This window comes from Cavia porcellus, unplaced genomic scaffold, assembly GCF_034190915.1.
Source record: "Cavia porcellus strain 051 isolate PalLab524CR breed Dunkin Hartley unplaced genomic scaffold, mCavPor4.1 scaffold_8, whole genome shotgun sequence".
In the NCBI taxonomy this organism is placed as follows: domain Eukaryota; kingdom Metazoa; phylum Chordata; class Mammalia; order Rodentia; family Caviidae; genus Cavia; species Cavia porcellus.
Genome location: NW_026947491.1, coordinates 53,039,417 through 53,066,062, shown reverse-complemented (window position 1 = coordinate 53,066,062; position 26,646 = coordinate 53,039,417). Strand labels below are relative to the sequence as shown.

At 34.2% G+C, this 26,646-nt stretch overlaps 1 protein-coding gene and 1 non-coding gene across 8 annotated transcripts in view; one reads left to right on the top strand and one right to left on the bottom strand.

The window, feature by feature from the left end:
• Slc16a7 (solute carrier family 16 member 7) overlaps positions 1-26,646 on the bottom strand; it is a 177,627-nt gene that overhangs the window by 80,802 nt on the left and 70,179 nt on the right. For 6 of the 7 annotated variants that reach the window (XM_063255048.1, XM_063255049.1, XM_063255050.1 and 3 more), the window contains one exon: positions 5,843-5,973. The exons of the other annotated variant lie outside the window; for it this stretch is intronic. The gene's annotated coding sequence lies outside the window, so the exon portion shown is untranslated. The remainder of the gene's footprint in view (positions 1-5,842; positions 5,974-26,646) is intronic. 7 annotated transcript variants of the gene reach the window in all.
• On the top strand, positions 8,839-8,975 carry LOC111753313 (small nucleolar RNA SNORA2/SNORA34 family). The gene has a single exon (XR_002788131.1). It is a non-coding gene; the product is annotated as a small nucleolar RNA SNORA2/SNORA34 family (small nucleolar RNA).

The window sequence follows — 26,646 nt, the reverse complement described above, 5'->3', positions numbered from 1 at the left end:
TACACACACACACACACACACACACACACACACACACACACACAAATTCACACAAACCATGGCTCTTATAACATTAATTAAACAGAATAGTTTCAAAAGTTCAAACTGCTTTTTACTTATTAACTTAAATGTGCAGTGTTTAAATTAACATAAAAGTCAATTTACAGTTACATAAAAGTGTATAAAGAGATCTAGCTCAGTAAATATTGAGTACTTACTATGATAAGTGCTTATTATCTGTAGTATTTGTTCAGTTTAGTTTTCCCAGAAACCCTTTAGTTTGTCTATTCTTTTAAATGAGACAAATTTCAGCGATTTTGAGACACTTGACCTAGGTAAAATAATAATGTCAGTAACTGGATTTCACCAATTACTGCTGATTCTAAAAGTAATATAAATAGCATTAGAAATGAGACTACTGGATAATGTATTCAGGGAAAAAACAAGCAAAAGAACTAGGTATTTTTATTATGTTTTCTCTGTATCTTTAATGTTTTTAAGGAGAGAGATAATAGCACTTAATTTCTAAAACATTAAGGAAATAACTTTAAACATTCTCTCCATAGGGATTATTATGAATGGACCTTAAACATTCTACAAAGACTCAGGTGTTAAAGGCTCTGTCTCCAGCATGTGGCTCTACTGAAAAGAGGCTGGACTTTTAAGTGGGACCAAGTAGGGAAAGGTTCAATCCCCAGTTCCTGAAGGGAATATTAAGACCCAGCCCCTTCTCCTCTCCGACTCCTTCCCAGCCACTGTGAGGTAAGCAGCTTTGCCCCACATGAGATGAGCTCCCTGCCAAGATATTCTACGTTGCCATAAACCTAAATCATCTGGGTCAGTCTAACACGAACTGAAACAATGAGCCAAATAAATCTTTCCTATTTTTAAACTGATTTTCTCAAGTATTTTGTCACAATGACAAAAAGCTAACACAAGGGTAAGTTTTTATGGTTAGTAGCTTACCAAAATGTTGCGGAAACTATTGTCAAGGTGAAAAGAAAATCTTAAAGCACAAATTAAGTAATGCAGACAGGTAGATCTTGGTTAGACATGGTCATCAAGGCAAAAACATTTCATTAAGTTACTGTACTGCAGCTGCTAAGATTGCTAATGTCAACCTAAACTACCACTATGTGCTAAAATTATTTTGGAAAGGTTATGTCCTTAGCATGTTTACAATTTGCTTTTTAACTATTTTGCTTTCCTGAAAACAATGTCTGTCTGTCTACCTGCCTACCTACTAGATTTGAAGATAGGCTTATTTCTCCTCAGTCATCAGTTCATGACACACAAGTACTAAAAATAATAGTACCTTTAGAAATATTTAATAGTAGGACTGGCTATACAGCTCAGTAGTAGAGCACTTTCCTGGCATGCACAAGCCTCTTGATTCTATTCTTAGTACTAAAATGCATGTGTATGTGTGTACATTTGTAAATTATATATATATATATATATATATATATACACACACACACACACATTATATATAAGTATTGGCTAAAATTGAAAATAGTAATACATTTTATAGGTATATTTTAATGTATCCAACTTTTTATTATATGAAAATAAGAAAAATATGAATATAAATATTTAAATTTATTAATGGCTACAATGATGTAAGAGTTTTCATTTTACACACAGGAAATTATGCCCACAAAAAAGGTGAAGGACTTCACACGGATTTACAATGAACAGATGTCAGCACTAACAAAAATTTCAAGAATTTGATCCTTCTCAGTACTTATATCCTACCTCATGCAGCTATCTGAATCTTACACAAAAATAGTTTATAAACACCTACATCCTCTAAAACAATTTAGTGTGCTCCCATAAACCAATGCAAAGAAGAAAAAAATGCAAAGTAAAGGAGGAAACTTATGGGTAGTTACACAGGGAAATGTATTTATATATACACAGTTACATAATTACATACTCATGTACATTTTCAGACAAAAATGCTTGTCATTCAGTTTTCTAAACTTCTAGGTTAATATTGAATTACAGACCTAATTTGTACACCATTTTAGGCTAAGTTTTCAACTGGTTTTATTTTGTCGCATAAAGATTTTGAAGCATAAAGACCTTGAAGACTTGGTATACTGGCCATGTCATTTATTCGGTAAAATTCAGTAAAATAATATAATTCTGAGTCTGCTTTCTTATACTGCATTTACTTCCTATGGGAATTATAAGGACTGACAGAACAAAGTAAATAGTATGACAGTGTCCTACGTCACCTACAATTATCTTTGCCTTTTTTTTTTGTCTTTTTCTTTTTTATCAGTACCGGGGATAGAACTCACGACTGCCTGCTTGCAAAGCAGGCACTTATGCCGCTGAGCTAAATCCCCAGGCCCTATCTTTGCCTTTCTTAATATGATAAATAAAACATAGGATGCACGACTCATTGAAATGGGTAACAATGGTATTTTTAAAAATTATATTTCAAAAAAAGTATCCAGTTACTTTCATTTTTCTCAAACTCCATATATTATACTTCATGTATTCTTAGAATGTGCATGATTATTGAACTCACAAAAGTAATGTTTTAAAAAAAAATTATACTTAGCTTAGCTTACTAATATGCATATGATTAAGTGTATAATAAGTTATAGTTGATGCTAAACATAAATCATCATTCTATAAATGCTAGGGCCATCAGAAAATGACAAAACATTTTAAATCTAATAACCCCTATCTGTCCTTTCCTCATCATTTGCTCTCTATCAAAATATGACTACTTTCAATTGTGTAGTGATTTTCAATTTAATCTTAGCACATTTTTAAAATATACGTATTTGTGTATGTGCATATGTGTATGCATTCCTCAACTTGTATGTAACATATAAATTACTTTATGTTACATAAAATTGATTATATAAATGTACAGGCCAAAAAGGCAAAATTTAGTAATAATTTATTAAATATGTAAATAAATGTTAGATATTTTCTATACATTATATGCATATATTTATATCCATATCATTTGTTTATATGTATTGTGAAAATCTTTGTATTATAATTTTGAAATACATTTTTAATTAAATTTTACATTTACATGATCATACAGATCATGTTTAATTTTATGTTACAGAACATGATTGATTCTTATTATTCATGTGTGTTCCATAAAATTATCCTAAACAATAAATTTGTGAATATTGAACCACTGCTAATAGAAGAAATACAGGATTAGGTTTCTATCAGATCATATCAATCAAAACATAATTGTAATATATATATAGTTAGTTAGTTCATGGCACTGAAACTCAGTAGAACTGTAACTCATGCCTGAACAAAACTTATTTAACACAAATACTTTCAGAGACACATCTCAGTGTTGGGGAATACCAGATTGCATTTCAGCAATACTGTAAGGCCATTTTAGATACCAAAATCTCCAGCAAAATGCACCAAAATGTGTCAAATAGACCACAAAAAGGATATTTAATTGCACTGCAATAATATAAACATAAGGCAGAATATTGCCTGGGATTCAGACTTAAAAAATAAAAAAAAAAACATGAACAATAAAGAAAGACAAATCAACCGCAATTCCCATACCAGAATTAATTATGGTAAACATACTGGTGAATATTATGCTAGAGTTCAGTAACTTGTGTATGTGCATAACATCTTATATAAAAGTAACAGCTTCGTATACTATAGCATCAAGCATATCAAGACAGTGAAGCCATTCAAGAGAATGAAAGAATTACAGGGTATTTAGAACCAGCTAACAGAAAACGAACAACAATTTCTATATTATCTCTTTGCCTATAAAAATTTTGTTTATACTGTTGCATATAGTAAAACATAGTAAGATACAACATATTAAAACCAGTAGTATACGAAGTTATACTCAAATAATTCAAGGAAAGAGGCACTATGGTGACTACTATTATGTTAGATTATCTGGTGGTGAAACACAATGATGCTTAAATTGTTCAGTTCTGACCTGTGTTATTCTGTTACAATGTCCTCTTTTATCTCAGTCTCCCCTCTTTTTTAAATTAATCTATTTTTTTTCAATTAAGGGAAAACTAAATTAAAAAATAGCGGGATATATTATAGTAACTTTTTTGTTTCCTATTAACCTGATTTGAACCCCAGTACTGCTCTCCCCATCTTATTCTAATTTTACTATATTCTATTTTTGTTTGATAGTGTCAAGTTTGAGGGTATAGGCAACCACTTTGAAGGCAATAAGATTTACTATGATGCCCATTATGGTTTGACTATTATCTTCTTTTGAAGTTCTGTAAGGTCTCCAGTGTAGGTTTTATTGGTCTTGTTCTGTACTGTTTTGATCAATTCTATTATACCTGATGACATACGCAACTCATTTTAAAAATAGCAAGAGGCACAATGGTAACCACTTTTGATCACCTGGTATTCTATTTTTGCATCATGTACTATTCCCATCCTTCTGTTCTGACTCTGTTTTGTTTAGTCACGTTTGGTTTTATTCTCTTCAAAAAAAAGTAATAAGAACTATGGGAGTAATAAAACCCAAAAAGTGTAATTGTTATTGTAAAAAAGAAAGGAAAGGTAGGTGGTCTAAGGGATATAACTGCATGTATGTTTGAGTGTGTAGGATGGAAAACCATATTACTGAGCTTTTGTTGGATCACTGAACAGAACTGACTGCAATTTCACAGTATGAATGTCCACTTTATATGCTTTAATTTTATAATTTGGACAACTGTTTCTAAGAGGACAATATGTAACCTATTAACTAGTGATTTCTTACTGTATATTTTTTTCTTGAAATTCTGTATTACTTGTACCCTTTACTGCTTTTTTTTATTTTCTTTCTTTTTTCTCTTTAAATAAAAAGGTAACAGCTTAGCATTCTATTAAAATTGTATGTTCAATTCTATTAAAATTGTACTGAGATAAACAAAACATTTAAATTAGTTTAAGTATTCCTAAATATTTCCAAATTAGACTAAGATTTTTTAAAAATTACTTTGAACTCAATTTGCAGTGATGTGGAGATACCATCCCCTGGCCTATCAAGAAGACTGTATCAATCCCCAGGCTGTCAAAAGCACTGAAAATTCACATTTCTCCAGAGTGCTATGACTGTCTTTAGGCATTTCTACCAAGATGGTTTTGCAATTACAAGTTTTAGCACTGACACTTTCTTGATTTTACCAGATCATATCTACAGAAGATATTCCAGAAAACAGCAGTACTTATATTCCCTCTTCTAATGGTCCCGAATGGTTTGCCCACAAAATCCGTATGTGCACTGGTTATAATTTCACTGCCACTTTAACAATACTAGGATTAAGATGTCAATTAATATAAGACCCCATTTCAAAGATGTTGGATATGATATAATATACTTCGTAGAACTGAAGAAATAGTAATTTAAATAGTGCTATGCATGAATTGATGTATACACATTTAATAAAAATAAATGTACTATATGAGGTATTTTATTATTTGATTTTCTCATTTACTTATTTGATAAAGTCATTAATACATATGCACATCATCAACTTTAACAGTATATGATTGATTAATATTCCTTATGCTACATAATTGAACCCAGGAACATTCAAATTATTTACCATATCTCCATATGATGAGCTATATATTACTAAATGCTTTTTATATACTGATGATTTCAGTTTGATCCAGTTAAATTCTTCACTGCCCTACTTCATTTCTACAGTGAGTAAACTGGAAATTCCTGTTGTCTTTGAACATTTCTCATGATGTATTGAATATATGTTTTTCACATCAGAGTCAAAGATAAAAACAAGTCAATCACTGTTACCCAATTCTCAATATAATTATTGGTAACAGGTACTTTTAATTTTACCTGTTGACTGTTGCCCCCTAGAACAAGTTTCTTAAGGTTGTATGTGGACTCTTCAAGCCTAGTCACTTTACACTGAGGTGTAGTGTGTGAAGCCAATATAAGGAGGAGAGGTACAGCAGACTCTGGATTACCTAAAAAAAAAAAATTAGAAAGCATGTGTTACATGTATAACTGACTGTTACAAACCTCATTAGAGCCACTAGATTTCCACTAGTCCCAATTGGGACCATCTTTTAATGATCAACAAAAGTGAATGCATACATACTTATATTTGTTAATCCTTTAAGTAAAACTAATGAAGTATGACAAAAATGACCAAATCTGCACTAAAAAATGAAAAATAAGACAAAGAATTGTGCTTTTAAGAAAAATAAGTAAGTAGACTATATACATCTACCACTATGAGACAGAATGTATTGCTATTCATTGGTTGTCATTCAAATAATTCCTGGTACCCATTTAACTAATGTATTTTAAAAGTCAACTAAATAACCATCTACTGGCAATGGAAATAACAGAAAAGTTTATTCATTTTGTTTGCCATCTTGGGTGTTTTTTGTTGGCACTAGGCATCAACCTCAGAGCCTGAGTGACTAAGTTACCCAGGTGGGTTTACACTGGTATGGGTTATAACCAGGGTCTCCTATTTTAAAGTGCTGAATGAAGTCACACAAAGTGGGGCATGTTAATAATCCCAGCATTCCGACAGGCTAAAATAGGAGGATCCCAAGACCAAATGTGGCCTTGAGCAACTTACTGATTTAGTGAGATATGGGTTAAAAAATAAATAAAATTTAAAAATGCCTGGATATGTAGCTCACTATAAAGGCACAGAGTTCAAAACCAGTAAGGAAGGAAGAAAGCTAAGCAGGAGGAAGACAGAGAAAAAAAGAATGGAAGAGAGAGAGGAAAAGAAAGAAAAACAGAGAGAAGGGGAAAGAACAAGAAAGAAAGCAAGAAAGAAAAAAGAAAAGAAATGAAAAAGGAAAAGAGAGAGAAAAACAGGGAAGGAGAGAAGGGAGAGGAGGGAAGAAGGAGATGGAGATAGAGGGAGAAAGAAGAAAGGAAGGTAGGTAGCAGGGACAATGGGATGGTACTAGACAGGAAAGGATGGGTGGGGAGGGGAAAAAGAGGGGAGGAGAGGGGAGGGGAGGGGAGGGGAGGGGAGGGAGCAAAATAAAGACAATACAGCAACTGACTCAAAGCAAATTACAGGAAAGGATGTAGAAAGTGTTATCTAAATGCAAACAATGGTGAAAAGTTGACTGTGGCATCTAAAGATAATTGAAGGTGCTTTAAAACCACAGATAAAGTTTAAGAAACGGACAAAAATGCCATTTAAGGTTTAACTTGTGATAAGAGTTCACAACAAATGGGTCTTCTGAGTCTAAGAATATTAAGAATAGTTTCACATCAGCTACTCTGAGGCTTTTGAAAGCTAGGTAATTCAAGAATACCGCTCTATTCCACCCCTGTACCAGCCTACACAAAGGTAGAAACTTTCATATTTCATTTCCTGAGTTCATTTCCTTGAACGTTACTATGAACATTCAAGTTCACAGTAAAGCCTCAAAGGAAAGCCTGAGGCATGTATGAAAATAAGGCTTTGACCCTGCAGTCTGTTATTAACTATAGTTCTGATTCACACACCTCAGCTTAGGGACCAGAACAAAGGGATCCTAGAAAGTCCACATTGTACATGCTTACCAAAATTTCTATGAAATTTTAGATTGTTAACACGATTGGCCCATTTTTTCCAGAAAGACAAACTCACATCCTGAATTCCTTTCAGGAAATGAGACAATAATCCAATAACCCCTTCCTTGATAGTTCCATCTCTCTTAAACTATATTACACTATTCTCTACCTGTATTAAACTATCAGAATCTAATTTCAACAAATTTATGGAGATATATGATACATATATTGGACTTTATTTTTATAAACGAAAGATAGTAGTTTACAATTTGTATGTGTGATTTAAAAGGCTGTAAAAAAGTCTTAAGCAAATAGGAAGGCTTTAAAAAAAAAATCAACAATTTAGCGGACTACTTCCTGGAGTCCAAGTAGCATAAAACTTATTATTGGTGACAAAAACAATGCCAACCATTGTAGCATGCAGTTGGGATGTGGTATCTGCTAACTTTGCTTCTTAGCAGCCTCCATAAGGCCATAATGTTTGTGATATTTTTTATTATCACAGAGTACACTTAAATGTCATGCTTTAAGGACCTCTACATTTTTTTCTAATGATTCCATTGATTTTGATAATCCAATGAACTCCGGGAAACTGATATTTTGAATCACATTCATAGATGAAGCATAAAGTATCAGAGGTGCAAAATAAGTTTTCCAACGTGTAATGTCCAATAGGTGACCAAACTGGTACTATGACTAATTTGTCCTTTTAAAATCAAAACCATTGTTGCTGATTTCACTTTAAAATACTAACTTGGAGGCTCTTCCTTTTATATAAAATTATGCTTCTTCAATTTTATTTTTATGGTGAACTTCAATTTTTCCATGGAATTCAAAAACTACAACTGTATTTCAGTCTTCTAAAGCTCATCTTCATTTCAATTTACTTATATCTGTGCTTCCTACAGTATTTTCAAGTCTGTATAATATATTGTTACTCTTAAAAGAATGACTTGAGAGCTACTGAAAACATCTGAATATTTCAAGTGATTTTAGGAACTTTGTCAGAGGTAGGACATGGGTAATGAAACTATTAGTGATAAGGAGAGTCAATGAGTAGGCTATAGTGTTACTGATAGTCTCACATTCAGTTGAACTGAGTATTAAAATGTTTCTTTACAAATTCGTGAATGACCTTGTTTTTAACTTCCCCAACCTATGCCAGCATGCATCAATCTACAAAGCCTTATAACAGTTTACACCACCTAGTTTATCTACCCAAATATGGTCCAGGAATAATGTACTCAGCTAAGTAACTCCCAAGTTATAACAATAGGGGTTAAGAAAATATTGATTTCCTGGCCCTGAATCAAGGCTGGCAGCTTCCTGATGCTGTTGGTTTCAAGCAGGAGCCCGAAGAGATGTCTTTCTATGATCTGTTGGCCATTTCAGAACTTGGGCAGTGAAATGGTCAATTCATTAGAAAGAGACAGTTTGAAGCATACCCCCCCACCCCCTTGAGCTGCTGAGAGCAGCTGCTGATAGCAGGCTCTGGTGGCCCAGGACAGTGGCCACAGGTGTTTACTGGGCCCTGCGCCAAGCTGGGACCTGGAGCACCGAGAAACCAAGCAACCTAAGCATAGGACCCTTGCCTGGCTATGGGAGCTGATTCATGGAAAGTGAACCTCTATGAATCACTGGTCATGGCTGAGGCTTGTAGTGGCCTGTGAGGCCAGAGATACCTCAAAGGGCAAGATAAGGCCACAGCTTAAATAGACACTTGGCTCCAACCCCAATTAACTAGGTAGAGACTTCAGCTGCAAAGATTACTCCTTTTTTTTTTTTTTTTTTTTTTTTTTTTGTCTTTGTCCTTTTTACCGGTACCTGGGATCAAACTCATGACTGCCTGCTTCCAAGGCAGGCGCTTATGCCCCTGAGCTAAATCCCCAGCCGCTGCAAAGATTACTCTTACAGTCTCATTTCTACCATGTCTTCATGATAAGGCAGTGCTACTAAATTGACTTGATTCATTACTTGGAGACATTCTTGAAGTGACTCCCAAGGTCCTGCTTATTGCCTGCACTTTCCTCAGTTTCTCCACCCTTTGTCCTTGGTCCTAATATAAATGGACTGATTCAGAGAATCCTTTGTCTTTACCCTCAAAACCTCAAGCTTAATTAGAGGGTTTTGACCTTCTTGGAGCCCTAAAAATCATACAATTTGTCTCCTTCTCTTTTTATTTAACCTCCGCCATACATTCGCGTTTGAGAGATGGGGATCTAGGACAGAATCCGATAGCCATTAGCGACTTCCCTATTGTCTGGTTTTGAAGACCTAAACCGCCTGCCTCATTCTGTTCCAATCAGTTTTACACTATGCTGTTTTGTATGAATTCTCTGTATGTGAAGACATGGACAACTATTTGGAAGAAAACAAGAGACAATATGATAGACAGTGAAGATCTCAGGTTGTCTAGCTTTGAAATTTGTATCTCTGACATTGCTCTCTTTTGTCCTATTTTGTTGTGTTTATTTTACCCCTTTTAAAATAAAAAAAAGTAGAAAAAGAAAATATTGACTTCACCATAAATTTATCTAAACAGACTATCATTAAACCTTGAATTTTCTTTCAATCTTACCTATACAATGAGCCATGATTGTATATAAATTAATTAGTATATTCCTCAAGGAATAGTTGACTGGCCTTTTTGCTACTTCCTCTTTTCTATACAAAAGGACATGGCAATGTCAAATTAGAGTATTTTAGTTTAGGTAATAACTAGTCCAATTTTATAACATAAACAAGATTGAATGAAATTTTTTGCAGCATTTCATTGAAATAAAACTGCAATCTAAGTGAAAGAGGCTATATTATTCTTCTAAGTAGGCCATCTGTTAAATTCTGTTGGCCGACCTTCTGTGAAATCTAGAGCAGAACACAGTTTGCAATTCATGATACACAAATGTTAGTAGCACAAAAACATTTTAGATGCAAATTATTCCTTTATTTAAAATGATTTGGAGAATGAAAAATGATAATAAGTAGAAAACTACTTAAAGATGACTTTTGAATAGTCAAATTAGGAAAAAAAAGTATGAACCAGTATATAATCATCTCTTAAGAACTATAAATAAAATTCCCTATAAAATAAATCCCCGGTCCTAAAGACTATAACTTTAGAATTATATAAAAATAATAGTAGCAGAAATGGCATCTACAAGTACATGTCTTAATTCCTACAACCTGTATTATTACCTTCAACTACAAAAGATGCACCTAAGCAGAGAATCCTGAAAGAAAATGTTCTACTGAATTATCCACACAATTACATGCGTCCTTATAACAAACACAAGCAGATGGAATTTATAGACAGACACACAGAGAAGAAGGCTCAGATGGGAGATGTGAAGATGGCAAAAGAGCAGGGGTGAAGTGACCACAGTCACAGAAAATCAAGGAATGGTAACTGTCACCAGGTGCTGGAGGAGGCCTGGACAGTCTGCCACTAAACCACTTTCAGGTATACTTTTGAATTGTTCACTGGCATCCAGAAGTGAAGAGTCTGTTATCTTAAGCCATCAACTTTCTTGTGATTTCTTAACACCCTTGGGAGAACAGAACAGTATTGTGTTAATCATTTACAAAACCATCAGCCTAGCAAATGCATTGCAAGAATTTTTCCTATAGGTACAACTGCACAAGTATGCAAAGACATATTTAGGATTTCCAGGGTAAGTTAGCAGAAAACATTTAAAAAAAAAAACCAAAACTTTCATAGTCATTAAAAGGCACTAAACCCACATAGCTGTAAAAGGAATGAAATAGATTTCTATAAGCTGATATGGATGGAATGCTTTCATAAGTATAACAAATAAAATAAAAATTAAGCTACAGAACAGAAAAACATGATTGTATATCTTTTAAAGTGCATACACGTAAAGACAAATTATACTATTGGGGAGCGGAGGACAGTGCTACTCCAAAATGCAGTCCTTTGACAAAGTGTGGAGAAAGTCTTAGAATCCAGCTCTCTATGCCCCTCCCTCCTCCTCCCCTTGTCTCTTGGTCCTCTTCTCATTCAAATGTGTAGAGAAAGGCTTTTCTCTGAACATTCCCTTATTTGCCTTAAGACTGTACTTGCCTAAGAGAACATAATTATGTTTCATCCTCTCTCTAAAATTTCATTATCTATGGTAGACAAGAACTGAGGAATATAACTGCACCTACAAGGAATTTTGTCACAAGACTGTGGGGAGCAGCTGAAGCTGAAGATGGATCACGTGCAGGGAGATAGCAAGCTTAATCTCAAACACTCGTGCTAGAGGCAAATCACACAAATAAACTGCTCTAATCTCAAGAACATGGCGCCGGAGACATGTGGATAAGCTCTTAGGCAGAGAGGTTTCACGTGATACTCAACCTCTCAAGTGTATAAATAAACAGACGAGCCACAGGCCTTGAGCACCCTTGCTCCTTCCATTTGCTCCTTTTCCTCTTGCTTCTTTGTATATCCCTTCAGGAGAGATGGCTCCACAAGCCCTCAGTTTTCTGTATTGCAACTCATCCCTTTTTCTCCATCCTCACTATGGGACCTCACAAGCTGCGTGAGATGCGGCACAAGATACCTGCTGCTTGGATTCCTTCAAACTCTAAAGAGAATTTTGTGTTTCCCAGGTACACTCATCCTCACTAATAATTCCTTACACTATCCTTCAAAAAGAACTGCCTATACTTCACTTTGCATCTCTGACCTATGAAGAAAGGCACAAAGTATCTAACGTAGGCTGATGGACCAGCAAGCAGTGGCTGGCAGGAAGAAGTCGGGATTTGGTAACCCGCTCCATCAGAGTACACAGGTACCTGGCCCTGTAGGACAGGCAACCAGCGTGGGAAGACTCTGCGACTCAGTAACTGGCCTTTTCTCTCAATTTTCTTTTTCTTTTTTTTTCCCCCTTTCTTTGTCTTTTCTTTCTCTTTCATTGTTTCTTTTTGTCTTCTCTCATTTTTAAACTGTTGGGCAGAATTTCAGCCATACAAAACTAGTCCCATCCACCAAACCCAGAGACTTAAATTCAAACAATCCCTTTAATATTCCTTCATTCTTCCTTTCCTACTCCATCCTCTCATTTCCCAATCCTTGCATGACCACTCTTTCTTCTCCAGCCTTACCTGTACTTCCTTCCCAATTATCTTTGTTTTATACACTACTTTCCCTAAATTTCCACACTACAGGATAAAACCACTCCACCAAGGAGGAACACTTTGCATATGAGCTAATTTACTTTTAGTTTCTTTTCTAATGTATAGACATTGCCCCTATGATCTAAAGTATACAATCAATAGTTACCACTGTTTGTCAATTTCTAAATTATGCCTGATGCTATTGTTATTGCTAGTTTTACTACTTTAGATAGGATGTCATAACTATTATAATCAGTAGTTTTGCCTTCGGTGACAATAATGGGAAGTTCTGAGGTTATAATCTCATCACAGCCCTACACCAAAGGACTGGAGATTGAATCAAACAGATACCAACATCCCACTCAATTAATTGGAAAGGTAGGGTCTTTGGACAGATGCAAATCAAGAATTTCCTACACACAGAAGACATTCCTGAAGAACACTTTTCCTACAGAAGCCTTGATGCTAGTGATAGAGTGACGTACTAAAAGTCACAAGGATCATCATAGAAAATGAAACTTTTTGAAATAGAAAATGCTAAGACAACAAAGCAAAAAATGCAATCAGAATTCCAGCCCACCCAGAATAAGTCCAGGAGACACAGACATAGCAGATGTTGGATGACAAATACCCAAAATTTCTGAAATGATAGCAACCAAGGTAAATAAATAAATCCATGGAGCAATAAATGAAATCAGATCAGAAATAGTCTCTGAGATAAAAAAAGAAAAGTCTACAGTAGGGATTGATTTAAAAAACAGATGATGTTACAAAGAAGAAGAAAAACATGAATGATCAATTAGGAAAGAAATAAAATGATGAAACAGATTGAAACAAATATTAATGAAATTAAAAATTACATTAAAAGCTTGCAAAACCATTTGAAGGAAACTGAAAACATTCAGCCATTAAAGACTTTCTCTAAAATAGATCATACATTACCCCATACAATATACTTAAATGTATGCAAAGGAATTGAAATTACCCCATGCATAGAAAATGACAAAAGAAACCACACAACTAAGGGGCCATAGAATAAATTAAACAATATCTATAATCAAACAAAAATGCATATATGACTTACAGGAAACTGTAGGATGCAATGAAAAAGAGTCCTTAGATGGAAATTTATAGCAGTGATTCTCACACCAGGAAAACAGAATGAGCACAAATAAACAACCTAAAGTTGTACCTCAAACTTCTAGAAAGACAAGAGCAAGGCAAACTCAAAGCCTATACAAGGGAGAAAATTATAAAGATTAGAGAAGAAATAAGCATTATTGAGAGGAAGAAAATGATACAAAGAATTAATGAATTAAAGAGCTAGTTCTTTGAATGAATAAATAAAATTGATAAATCCCTAGGCAACATTTAGAAAGAAAGAAAAGAAAAAAACCCAAATTCATACAATAAGGAGTAAAAAGGGTAAAATCACTACAGATCTTGTGGAAATTCACAAGATCACTAATGCCAACTTTGAAAATGTTTATATGCATAGAATGGAGAACATGGACGAAATGGAAAGATTTCTAGAAATGTATGAATTATCAAAGCTGAATCAAGAAAAAATAAAAAATTCTGAATAACCCAGTATTGGTTAATGAGATTGAAAACATAATTAAAAATTTACCAACAAATAAAAGCCCAAGTCCTGATGGATTTATGGCACAGGCCCATGTCTATCACCAGGCACTAAATAAAAGTCAACATGGATCAAAGATCTAAATACTAAAACAGAAACACTAAATCTACAGGAAGAGAAAATAGTTAGGAATCTTGAAGACGAAGGAGTAGGAAGAAAACTTATGAACAAAACCGAAACTGGTGGGAAATATTTCATAGAATCAACAACTGGAATTTCATCTCATTGAAAATCTTTTGTACATCAAAGAAATCACCAATAGAGTAAAGTCAGCTCACAGAGCGGGAAAAAAATTTAGCCACTGTTTCTCAGACAAAAGACTTATATCTAAAACATATAAAGAACTGAAAAAAATTAGACCCCCCCAAATTCGAAGATTCAATCCAAAAATGAATGTCTGAGATAAATAAGTACTTGTTCAATAAAGAAATATAAATGGCAAATAAACATATAAAAATGATTGATGTCATTGGTTACTTGAAAAAGGCAAATTGAAACAACAGAGATTCCATCTCACACCAGAAAGAATGGTTATCGTCAAGAAATTAACCAATAAGAAATCCTAGTGGAGCTTGGGGAAAAAAGGAATCCACTGCCAGTCAGAGTGCAGACTAGTGCAACCCCTGTGGAAATAAGTACGGAGATTCTTCAAAAACCTAAAATTAGAGGTCCCATTTGACCCAGCAATTCCCCTTCTGGCTGTTTTCCTAGAATTAAAAACATCATACTGCAGCAATCATGTTTATAGCAGCATAATTTATAATACCTAAATCAATTATGTTACTGACCTCACTCCTAACTCTCTGTACATACGTTTACCCATAAAAAGATAAAGCATAATTTCTTGGCACTCTCCCATTCTTGAGGATGGGATCCATCTTATTTAACTTTATTCCCAGTACATAGTAAATGTTCAATAAATAGTTTTGAATGAACAGGAAGTGAAAAAGAAATGAATGTCTTGGAATACACATTTTTATCTCTTTGGAATTAATATTTATACAGAGAAAAACAGTCAGTTCGAAAGCCAAAACTTCCTGAATTTCAGTCTTCATTTCACTTCCTACACATAGTTACTTAATTTTCTTCATTGTCATATGAAGACTTTAACTATGATTGTCTTACATAGTGATAAATAAGTAGTCAGTAGAGGTCTATGGTAATTATTAACAGAATTATTACCCCAAAGTGTTAATAATATGCAATCCAGTTTTTCTGAAAAGAGGAACAAGCCCATACTGTTACATATGCCTTCATACTCTTTATGGAAAATTTGTATCTCAGTATTTTACCTTATGTCATATTTGTATTTTTCTCTCTCAGAGGAAGTCTGAGGGAAAGTACATGTAAGGTTCTACAGTGGGAGAAGATGGCAACAGATGATTGTGTCCAGTTCAGGATTTTTCTTCCCATAGTTTTAAAAACTCAATTATTCTTTCCACACTCAAAAACCTCACAAAGACTCTTAATACTCCAACCAGATACACTAACAGGTTGAGTTATAGACAGTCTGGATCCCTAACTATCAGTACTGATGACTCCCTCTGAAACAGCCCCTGAGTTTCTAAATATGTTTAGAATTCCTTGAAGCATGTGTAGGAATCCACTTCTAGTATCTTTTTCACCTCTCATATTTAGTAGCATTCTCTGGTCAATCCACAAAAAATAAAATTATATTTAAGCAATTTTGGATTAGTCTCAAAATATTTTCTGGTATTTTGACTCTTTCTCCATTTGGAAAAATTATATCATTACTAGCTCTATGAAAGAGGATTTTTTTTTTTTAAATTCCCTGAATGTTTCTAGAAAGATTACACTGCCAGAGGATTTTCTGACTTTTTTATGAATGTGCACTCCTTTAAAAAAATTAAATAAAAAAACTACTGTACTCAATAAGATTCAGAAATATGCTAGAATTCCCTCTTAAATTGCGTACAAGCTACAGTACTGTTGGAAAAGGATTAAAAGTACCAGAGAAAGATGAATCAAGCCAGGAAGAGGCATGTAGAATAGTTTTATCAGTCCCCTTTGGCCACCTGATGACAGAAATCTCTGATGAACTACTGACAGAAGCTTCCAGTGAACAACAGTTCTAGAACTCGGAATATATAGTTCCATTTATGACACATCTCATTGTCCTTAAACACTTTGTTGTCTATAGTTTCATGATTGCATGAACTCTGCTCCACTTTCTTTGAGTAACCATACTTACGAACAAATTAAAGACAATCTACATGTCCACCTATGTGAAATGGCTAAAAATGTCACTGTCATCCACCTTACAGACTATTATACATACATTAAATGAGTTATGAAAATCATAGTACAGTATTTATAATTTTCAGTGAAAAAGTGATATGAACAGAGTCAGCAAAATTCCAAATATATTGTAAAAATGCAAAAAAAGACAATCTATTATAGCGCTAGGATAAAGTTGTAGACAAAATTGTATTTCCTTAACTATGCTAATTTAGCATGATAAAACTATAGCATCTTAATACATAAAATACGTTAATATTACATATTTATTTGCCCTGAATTTGGTTTTATATTTGCCTTGAAAAATCTGTTTTAGCTAGTTAACAATTGATGCAAATACGGTTATTATAAAGTAATCAAATGAAGTTTTGAAGCTGTGTTTTATTTAGAGATTTTACATTTAAAAAGTATTTCATTTAAAATTATACCTTATATCATTTATTGTTTACATCATCTTTTTATTGTTATACATTTGTTGATTAATCAATGCCTAATCAATAACATTTGTTATTACTTATCATGTTATAGACAAGAATCAATAAGCAACACATGGACACTTTAACAAGTACTTTTCACAATATTAATAGTTATTGCTTCTATTTTGCAGACAAGAAGGTACAACACAAGTTAATTAAATCTGTTGTTCAAAATTTTAAAATTACATGAAGTCTGTATCTCACTCTCGAACACTGTTCCTAGAAGAAGTAAAATTATATACTTCCCACAGTCTTCTTATAATTTTCATTATAACTGTGCTCACATTGTTATCCTTTCTAGACCTTGCTCTGTTTTAGCTCTTCTACTTTGACTTGTGGTCAATATTCAAGGCTTTCTGCCCTCTAGCATCCAGCTTTGTGCTTCCCCAGTGACCTCAGGAAGCATTGAATTTTCTTTTAATTACCAAAATTTTAAAAAAATAGGAAAAAGAAAAGAAAGTTGAAGTCCACAAAAAATTAATTAATTCAGTGGAACTGTGGAACTTGTAAGAAGTTAATAAAGTGATCAATTGTGTACTGATGTACCTCAAAGTATAATGACATTATACCCCAATAGACCTATCATAAATAGAAAATACAGTAAGTTCAAAAAGCACTTACTGCATCTAACTTACTAAGCATCATATCTTAGCAACACAGCACAGCACAAAGGAGGTTGTTTACCCTTTGATTGAGTGCCTAGCTGGGAGCCATAGGTTACAGTCACTAACTAGCATTATGAAAAAATATTCTGATCACAAATCACTAACCAGGGAAAAGATCATAATTTGAAATTTAAAATAAATTTTTTAATGAATGCATATTGATTGTGTGCTATCATAAGTCAAAAAACTCTAAGTAAAACTATCATATGCTGGGAAGAATTAATGTACTTTTTAGTGAATTTAACTAGTAGGTTTCAGGGTGGATTTGTTTTGCTTTTTTTTTTTTTTTTTTCATAGTTCATACTCCGCTACCCATTCTTAGTTTTCACTGCAGATGAATTTCACTTCTCGTATTGGTCAGCTTTCCTATGCTGGCATATAATAGCTGACACAAATTAAAGAAGAGGTTTAATGTGTTTACAACAGTAAAGGATTTAGTTCGCCATCAGCAGACTCAAAGTCAAGACTGTTGAGATAGAAAGGGTGACAGAGCGGAAATGGTTTCTCCTTGGTGGCTGGGAAGCAGAACAAAGGAACAGGGCCAAAGAGGAAGGAGCAAGGAACCCAAATAGACCCCAAAGCCATGCCTCCACAACCCACCAAGACATACCCAGAAGTGTATTCTACCAGTCCCTCAAAGCCAATCAGGCTGACAGGACACCCTAACAGCCTAACTCAGTCACAGACTCTGGGCTTGGCCATGTTAATTCCTTTAATATTTAACCAATGGACTATAAATCATTTCAGGATAGGCCATGTCCAAAAGTAAGTTAAAATATACCTGAATATTTTGAATTTACAGTACTCACTAATTTTCCAAACTTTTTAGCCTAGATCCCTGAAAATAGGAATATATTTGAATATCAGCCAAATTACCAAACAGATCCCCAACCTGAAAGTATCTGCTGCTGTAGTTGTGAGCCTGGGGTACTGAACTTGTCTGTAGGAACAGTACAACCTAAAGAAGGATGTGTACAACAAAGCTCTAAAGTATGTGGCACTAGCTTTACAAATGGACAGGTGGGAGTGAGGAATCTGTTAAGAGGTCAGAGATACGGAAAATTATGTTAGGAAGTGGCAAAATACTGGGGAAAACTTTTGCATGTGATAATAACATGAAAGTCAAAAAATTAACAAAAGACAATTTAGGTTCTGGGTAAAAAAGACAGAAGATTGGTAGCAGGAGTTGACTAATTAGCTACATTTACTAGTAATGAGTTTGTAAGTCTATAAAATATATGGCATGTTTGCAAATAAAGATAACAGAGGAAAACAGACATGTATGATATACAGAACTTGTAGGAGTGAAAATTACATTAGTCCCAATTATCATTGATTAATAAGCTATAAGACCCTCCCAAGTAATGCCTGAAACCTTTGAAAACACTGAACTAAGAAACTCCAGGTAGTCTATTTATTCTTACCATAAGAACACAAAGAAACATGTTTCCATTCAGTATGTGATTGATCCTTTTTTCTTCCCTTTTATCATTTAAAGGAAGCATTTTAAAGTTTCTCTTTGACATATTCAAATTGTCATTATCATTCTTCATGTGCTTTTTGGCTACTATTGCTAATAAAACAGCTATCTGAACACAAGCATGGTGAGAATGGATCTGATAACACAGATGGCTATGAAGTGACTACAAGAGATACTGCATACATTTTAGGTAACCTAGACAAAGGCATTATTCATGCACCATGTGTTGCAGAACTGGTGTGAGATTTCATCATGCTTCTTGAAATGTTGTCCAATAAAACTTACGAATTGTTTATGTAAGGAATTTTCCACTTACTATTTTTGGACCACAGTTGGCCATGGGTCCTTGAAACTGCAGAGTGAAACTCCAAGTAAAGAGAAATATATATATATATATATATATATATATATATATATATAACATATACAACTAATGTGCATATATATAGCTAATATATCTATACAAAGGAGAAACTAATATATGACTAATATATAATATATAAAATATTAAACTAATATACATATAAAATATTACACACATACACACAACACACATACTGTTGTTTTCGTTGTAGCTGATCTTTACCTTTATTTGATAAAAAATTTTTTTTTCAGTACAAATTCTAAATCTAAAGCAAATTACTAAGCCAGGGCAAAGAAGAAACATTGTGTACCCTTACCATCCTTTTTATTCTTTTTAGCTTATAGGCATTTTATTAATAGATTTTTTAAATTGGCAAGTAAAAAGTTTATAAACTTTTGCTGTAACTAGTGTGGAGTGACTAAATCAAACTATTTAACAATCTATTACCTAGCATACATTTTTTTGTGGAGCGAACTCTCAGGATCCATTCACTTAGCAATTTTCAAATATATAATATATTGCTGTTATTCAGTTAACATAAAAACAATAAATTTCTTGAACTTTTTTTTCCTAACTAAAACTATGTTAGGTTGATGCATTATGTCAATTTAAGGAGTTTAGAGATTAAACTGAGAGATTCAGCAGCAAGCCAGATCCTTAACTTATAAACATCCTCATCCTGTGCAAGAGGGCACAGAGATTTTGTGAGTGGTACATCCATCCTAGGGTTAGGGGACTGTGTGCAATGTAAGGGAGGAGAAAAGGCTTGCTCCCCGTTTTGTTCTGGCTGCTTTTCTGTGCTGCTGCTTTAAAGTGTTGCCCAGTGCCATGCCACACTGCCTTTGAGCCAGCTGATTGAAACCTCCACAAACAGAGAGCTAAATAAACCTTTCCTTCCTTCATTTTGAGTGATGGGAATTTTGTCTCAGCAACAAGATAATAGTAACCAAGACACTATGCTTCCCATATTTTCCTAAAATCTTGTATATAATTAAATCAGAAGCAGTAAATTCTTTATTTTAAAAAGCATAAATGAATAAAGAAAGAAGTGATCAATAGTAGGGCCTTATGTAATAAACACAATGATTTATAATTATATGTTTAAAGGTAGGTTTCATAAATCACATGACTATGTGCATTAGCTAGAATCAAAGTGTTTCATGGTACTGGAAATGGAATCAGGAATACTCTTCCACTGACTTAAATACTAGCAATTTCATTATTTATTTTGAGGCAAGATCTAAGTTGTTTGAAGTTATGATCCTGTTTTTCTGCTTTCTGAGTATCTTGAATGATTTTTAAAATGTTTCTAAGAAGTTTGTACTAACTGGCCTGGTATGCCACCAGATCAGATAGAAACAAATAGGAATTTCAGGAAATCTCTATCCCTTTGAAGATAATCCTACATAGTATATTAACTATTATTGCCCTCTTATTATTTGATTATGAAATGTTTTATTTTTTCAATTTTTTTTTAAAAACCTCTTAAAAATAAAGATCTGCAGGTTAACCTCTTCCAGATTTGGTGACAACTTGGAAGACAAGACATCAACAGAGCCAAGCATCAACTTGATCCTAATTTAATTTTGCTACCTCTTTATTATTTCAATTTATTTCTGCTTCACCACCTCCAAATCCGCTTTGGAATATACCCAGGATCTCACAGCAGGGGTTTCCCTTCCTGATAGCATTCCTATCTGCTCAAGGCTATTCAGTCACTTGTTTATTTTAAGTTCACCACAGATGGGACAAACAGCTTTGCTCCTGGTCCTAACGCTTTCTTGACATCCCTATATGCTCCACTAGAGAGCACTCTATGCTTTTTGACCTGCCCCTGTCAATTGCATTCCTTCCAATGTGACAGCACCCAACTGAAACAGAAGCACCACATTGCCAGTCTTCTTTGCCTGCCCTGTAGAAGGGACAACACGGCATTCTGGTAACAGAAGAAAGATTTCTATTTGTATCTCCATCTTAAATATGCCTTTGTTAAGGCCAGGTGTGGTGGTGCACACCTGAATCCTAGCACTGGGGAGGCTGAGGCAGAAGGGTTACCATAGGTTTGAAGCCAAGCCTGGACTACATAGCAAGAGATCTGTTTCAAACAAACAAACGAATAAACCAGTAAAACAAAAAGTAAGCCTTTTCTTCCTGCTCAGATCTTCAAGAAAAGACCGTCTCTCTCTCTCTCTCTCTCTCTCTCTCTCTCTCTCTCTCTCTCTCTCTGGCCCCTTGGGATAATGCCTCACTTAGGGTTTTTAATGAAGTCTCTGGACTTTCTAAAAAGTTTGACTCCAAAAATTTTGTACTTTTTAATGAAATATTCTATTCTAGTTCTTTCCCTTCACCTACAAAATACGTGCATCTCACTTTGCCACAAAATAGGAAAAATAACCTGCTTCCCATTTGCTTTTCCTTTAAACTGGCATGACATTTCTTTCATCTTCTTCACTTCAAAACTTCACACGAGGGCCGTGTTTTCTGGGAGGCTCTATTTTTTCACCATTTGGGATTGTGAAAATCTTACACTGAGCCTTTCTCTTGCAAAGTCTTCTGATACTGTTTTTCTTGAGGATAAGCTGTGATTTTCTAATCTCCAAAGCACTGGGCCTTGTGTCACTAACGTTTCCTGTGGTATCTGATGACCGTGATTTCTGTCCTTCTATTGGAGATGTACAGTCCCTGGCTGCTCCTCACTTCACCAGTGCTCCTTCCTCCACAGCCCTTTCCCTCAGCAGGTCCCAAACACTGCACGTGGGTTCTCACAAAGGTTAGGTTGTTGGCCATTTCCTTCTCTTCACATACATGTTTGTGACGTTTTTTACTTTTATAAATTCAGCTGTCACTTTTATTTGTAGAATACGCAAATTCCATATCCCTTCCCGTAATTCTTTTCTAAGTTAAAATTCATTTCTTGTTTCATAGATATTTCAAATGAACATTTCTCTTTATGGAGATCTAAATTGCTGAGTCTGTTAAATGTATAACAATTCTGGCTAAAAACACTGAGTCCCTCTTCCTCATTCTTAAATGTTATTCGCCTTTACTAGGTCTGAAACATTTTTCAGTATATCTCACTTTGACCACCAAAGTTATAACCTCATACATGGGCAACTGTAGGCTATTCACTTTCAGTTTCTGATCAGGATTAAACTGGCAAAAGTTTTTGCTCAGAGTGCATCACTCTTCAAGTATCTTCAATGGCAACCTATGGTTTTGAGTCCAAGAAATTCTAAAACTTCACTATATTAAATTGTTTTGCTCATTTTTTTTTTGCTATTCCCTACATTTTACTCATATCATAGAATATTAACACATATTACTTGGAAATTTTAGAATGTTACATTTATTGTGTAATTTCTCAGAACCTTTACCATGGTAATATGCACTGAAATTTGTTTTAGTTTAAAATACAGAGCCAAAAGGCAGTGCAAAAATTTTTGAGAAATATATACATTACCTCCACATAACTGAATTCCCTGCCTTGTTGCATGATGAAATCATGCTTATTCTTCTACACAAATAAGTAATACTATTTCAAATAAAATGGTAGAATCATTTTAATCATTTCTGACAAAATAAAATGTCCTCATGTAAACTCTCACAGCTATTAGATTATAATATATTATATTTTGATTTTGAAATTATTTAAGTCTCTCTCTCATCTTGTATTATAATTATCTTGAGACCATGAACAGTAAACAGATCATACATACATCTTTTATAGTACTCACTGCAGTAACTTCAGCCCAAGTAATTATTTCAAGCCAGGATATGTAAAACTCTACATTATTTATTTTTTGTAATATGTCATTTCTAAATGCTCAGGATGGTGAAATTTTTGCACATTTAATTATATAAAGTAGCACTTACAATAACCCTCAGATATAGCTTTTTACTGGTGTAATTCTAAAATAGACATTAGTGCTACAATTATTCATTGTCTTCAAATAATGGTAAATTTAGACTACACAATGGATTTAGTTTAAAAAGTTTAATCTATTCCAGTAAATGAAGTATAAGATTCACAAAATATAACATAAAACTTCGTAAAGAAATTTTAGTCTCACAATAAATCATTTTTGAATATCAGTCCAATAACTCTATCTGAAATTTTTATGATTAGTCTAACCTGGATCATTTGTGGTCAGTGTGTAACACTAATATAAAACACCAAATAGAAACACAGCTATTTTAAGGGATTCCTGGAGTCTCAGGACTCTAACTGGCTCTAAACTTGTCCTTCTAGGTGAAGGAAATCATAGACCTTTAATGGGAACCCTGCTCTACAAGGAGTTCTTTTGTCATCAGCACACACACCTCAGCTTTGGTTTCTCTAGAATCCGTTATTCTGTCAGCTTCAGAAGCCAGGCACTTTGAACACCCAGCATCTTTTGTCACTGTTGTTCTTCTCCACTGGGGGCATTAACAATGGCAGGGAAACACCAGCAGAAAAACTCACTGAATTGTTTTCAGGCCAGGTGATTTACAGAAGTATTTTGTGCTGGCCTTATAGAGTATTCAATGTCCTTGTAAAGACAGAGGAAGAGTGAAAAACACAAAAGTGGGGTTATTATTATCACTCACACTCTTCTTCAGTCATGAGCTAGCCCAGTTTTGTTCAACAAGTATCAGTTAAAAGCCTACTATGTGCCACCAGAGTGGTTGTGGTACTGAATACAACTAATTTCCACTCATGGTTATACATTTCAGTAGAAGAAAGAGGGTATAAGAAAATTACAAATATGAATAAAATAACCATAAATCATATTCTAGGTAAAGAAAATAAGCAGAGTATTATGATAAAATTAACTGGATGAAGAGGTAAAAGAAAAAGTTTGCAAACACAGAGTGGCCAACGAAAGTAAGACAGGGAGGATTCTCATTTACTTGCTTTCTGAGCAGTGTAAATTTAATAACCTGGTCTACTTCCTGCTTTTCCTTGACCCAAGATACAACAGCAATTTTCAAAATTCAGTGTAAGAAAAGTAATACTGCAAGTCCTATGCATCCCAAGGTTGGTTTTTCAAATCTAGCTAATATTTTCTGGGAAACACTATATTGGGAAAATTCCTCATGCTCTGTGCTGCCCAGCCCAAGGGCTGTTAGACACTCTCAAGACAAACTCATTTATCACCATTTCATTCTTTCTAAGCTATGATTTCCACAGATTCACCCTGGTTTCTAACCTTCATGTCCATTGCATCTCCTTTGTAAAAATTCGATCACTGGCAGTCTTGACTGCAAAGTGTGTTATCTTTCCTAATCTATCTTTCATTGATGTCCAAAAACTTTGGCAGAAAACTTCTGTTTTTTCCAGATTACTAATTATCACTGTAGGGAAAAATATATGGGGAAGTAAAACTGATAAATGTGGATTCGTTCTATTGCTTAAAGCATATTACCTGTGTTGGTCTTCATTTACAGATCCTGCCTCTGAGACAATAATGTGTCAATGACCTTCTACCTTGAGTTTTCATTCTTCAAAGAAAACTTTACTAAGCTTCTTTCTCCATTCTAATTCTGCCCTTATGATGAAATCAAGATAGAACATTCTGTTTACTGCTGTGTTGTTTCCAGCATTCGTGCACTTATCCCTTTACCAGACATTTTATGCCAAAAGCTATGAAAGACACTGAAAATACAAAAATGACCTCAAAATAAGATAAGATACAGTCTTTCATCTATAAAAGGACACACTCTAGGAGGCAAACATGAAGTAGATAATTACATCATATGATAAATGTTATAAGATGGGTGAATTCAGGTTTCTAGCAGTCATGAAGAAAATCAACAGGGTGTGGTGGCTCACACCTGTATCCCAGCACTCAGGAGGCTGAGGCAAGGAGGATCATTGTGAGTTCAAGACCAGCCTGGGCTACAAAGTGAGCTCAAGGTCAGCCCAAACTGCACAGAGAGACCCTCTCTCAAAAAAACCAAAAATAAAAACAAAAACAAAAACAAAACTACCTTAGATGATGATACTCAAGGAATTGTCTCTAAAGAAGTCAAGATTTATTGCTATACATTCAGTGTGGCCTCCAAAACTCTACTTGTTAAGAAACATAATCCTGAAGTTTCATGTTGATAGTTGTTAGATTTGGGACTTTAGAGGGCTAATGAAGCTTACAAGAGGTCATGAGAGTGGTCCCTTGGTGACGGGATTAGGACTTTACAAAAGGAAGACAGTTTTAGTGTTCACAATGTGAAGCTTCCTGACACGTGACACAGCAGGAAGAACTTTCTCATATCCCAGCACCTTGATGTGGGACTTCCTAGCCTCCTCTATAGTAAGAAATAAATCCCTGGTTTTTATAAATCATCCATTTTGAAGTACACGATTACATCAGCAGAAACAGACTAATGCAGCTATACTGAACAGGTTGAGCTGAATCCTGAAAGTTAAGTGGATTAATTTATAGGATGTGGAAGTATTGCATGGGGTAAGGTTAGTAACATGTAACAATAAAATACTAAATGGTATGTCTTTGAAGTAAAAGAGAGATACATGAAAGAGATACATGAAATTAGTAGTTGGAAAGAAACAAAAGAGAAAAGGTACATAGTTCATTCATCTTAAAGCTTTGGAAATTACACTCAGGTTATTAAACAAGGGACTAATTTGGCAAATTTACATTTTAGGAAGCAATCCTAGAGAGGGTAAAGAAGATGGTTACAGATAGAAAACACAGCAGCAAATAGTTAAGATTCTTTTACAGTAATCTGGAAAAGCCATGACAAACCAGTAGCTTTGGAGGAAGACAGAAGGAGAGCATATTTGACAGCAATTAGGAGTGAGAACTTTATACAGTGCATACTTGAAAAGTGGACACTGAAAACAGTGGAATAAAAGGTTGAAACACGCATCAGAGATTTGACCTGACGTTTTCACTGGGAATTTAAAAAGAGACGTTGAAGGTAGAAGAACTTAGTACATTTAATTCGGAATAAGCTCCAGTTTGCAATAATTTTTAAATATACTACAGGCTTTGGTAAAAAGCATTCGGATATAAAAATTTAAAGTGCATTAAAAAAGAGAAAAAAAGAAAATAAAGATGTTCAATGTATATCCAAGTATATCCAATTTGAATGTTACCTC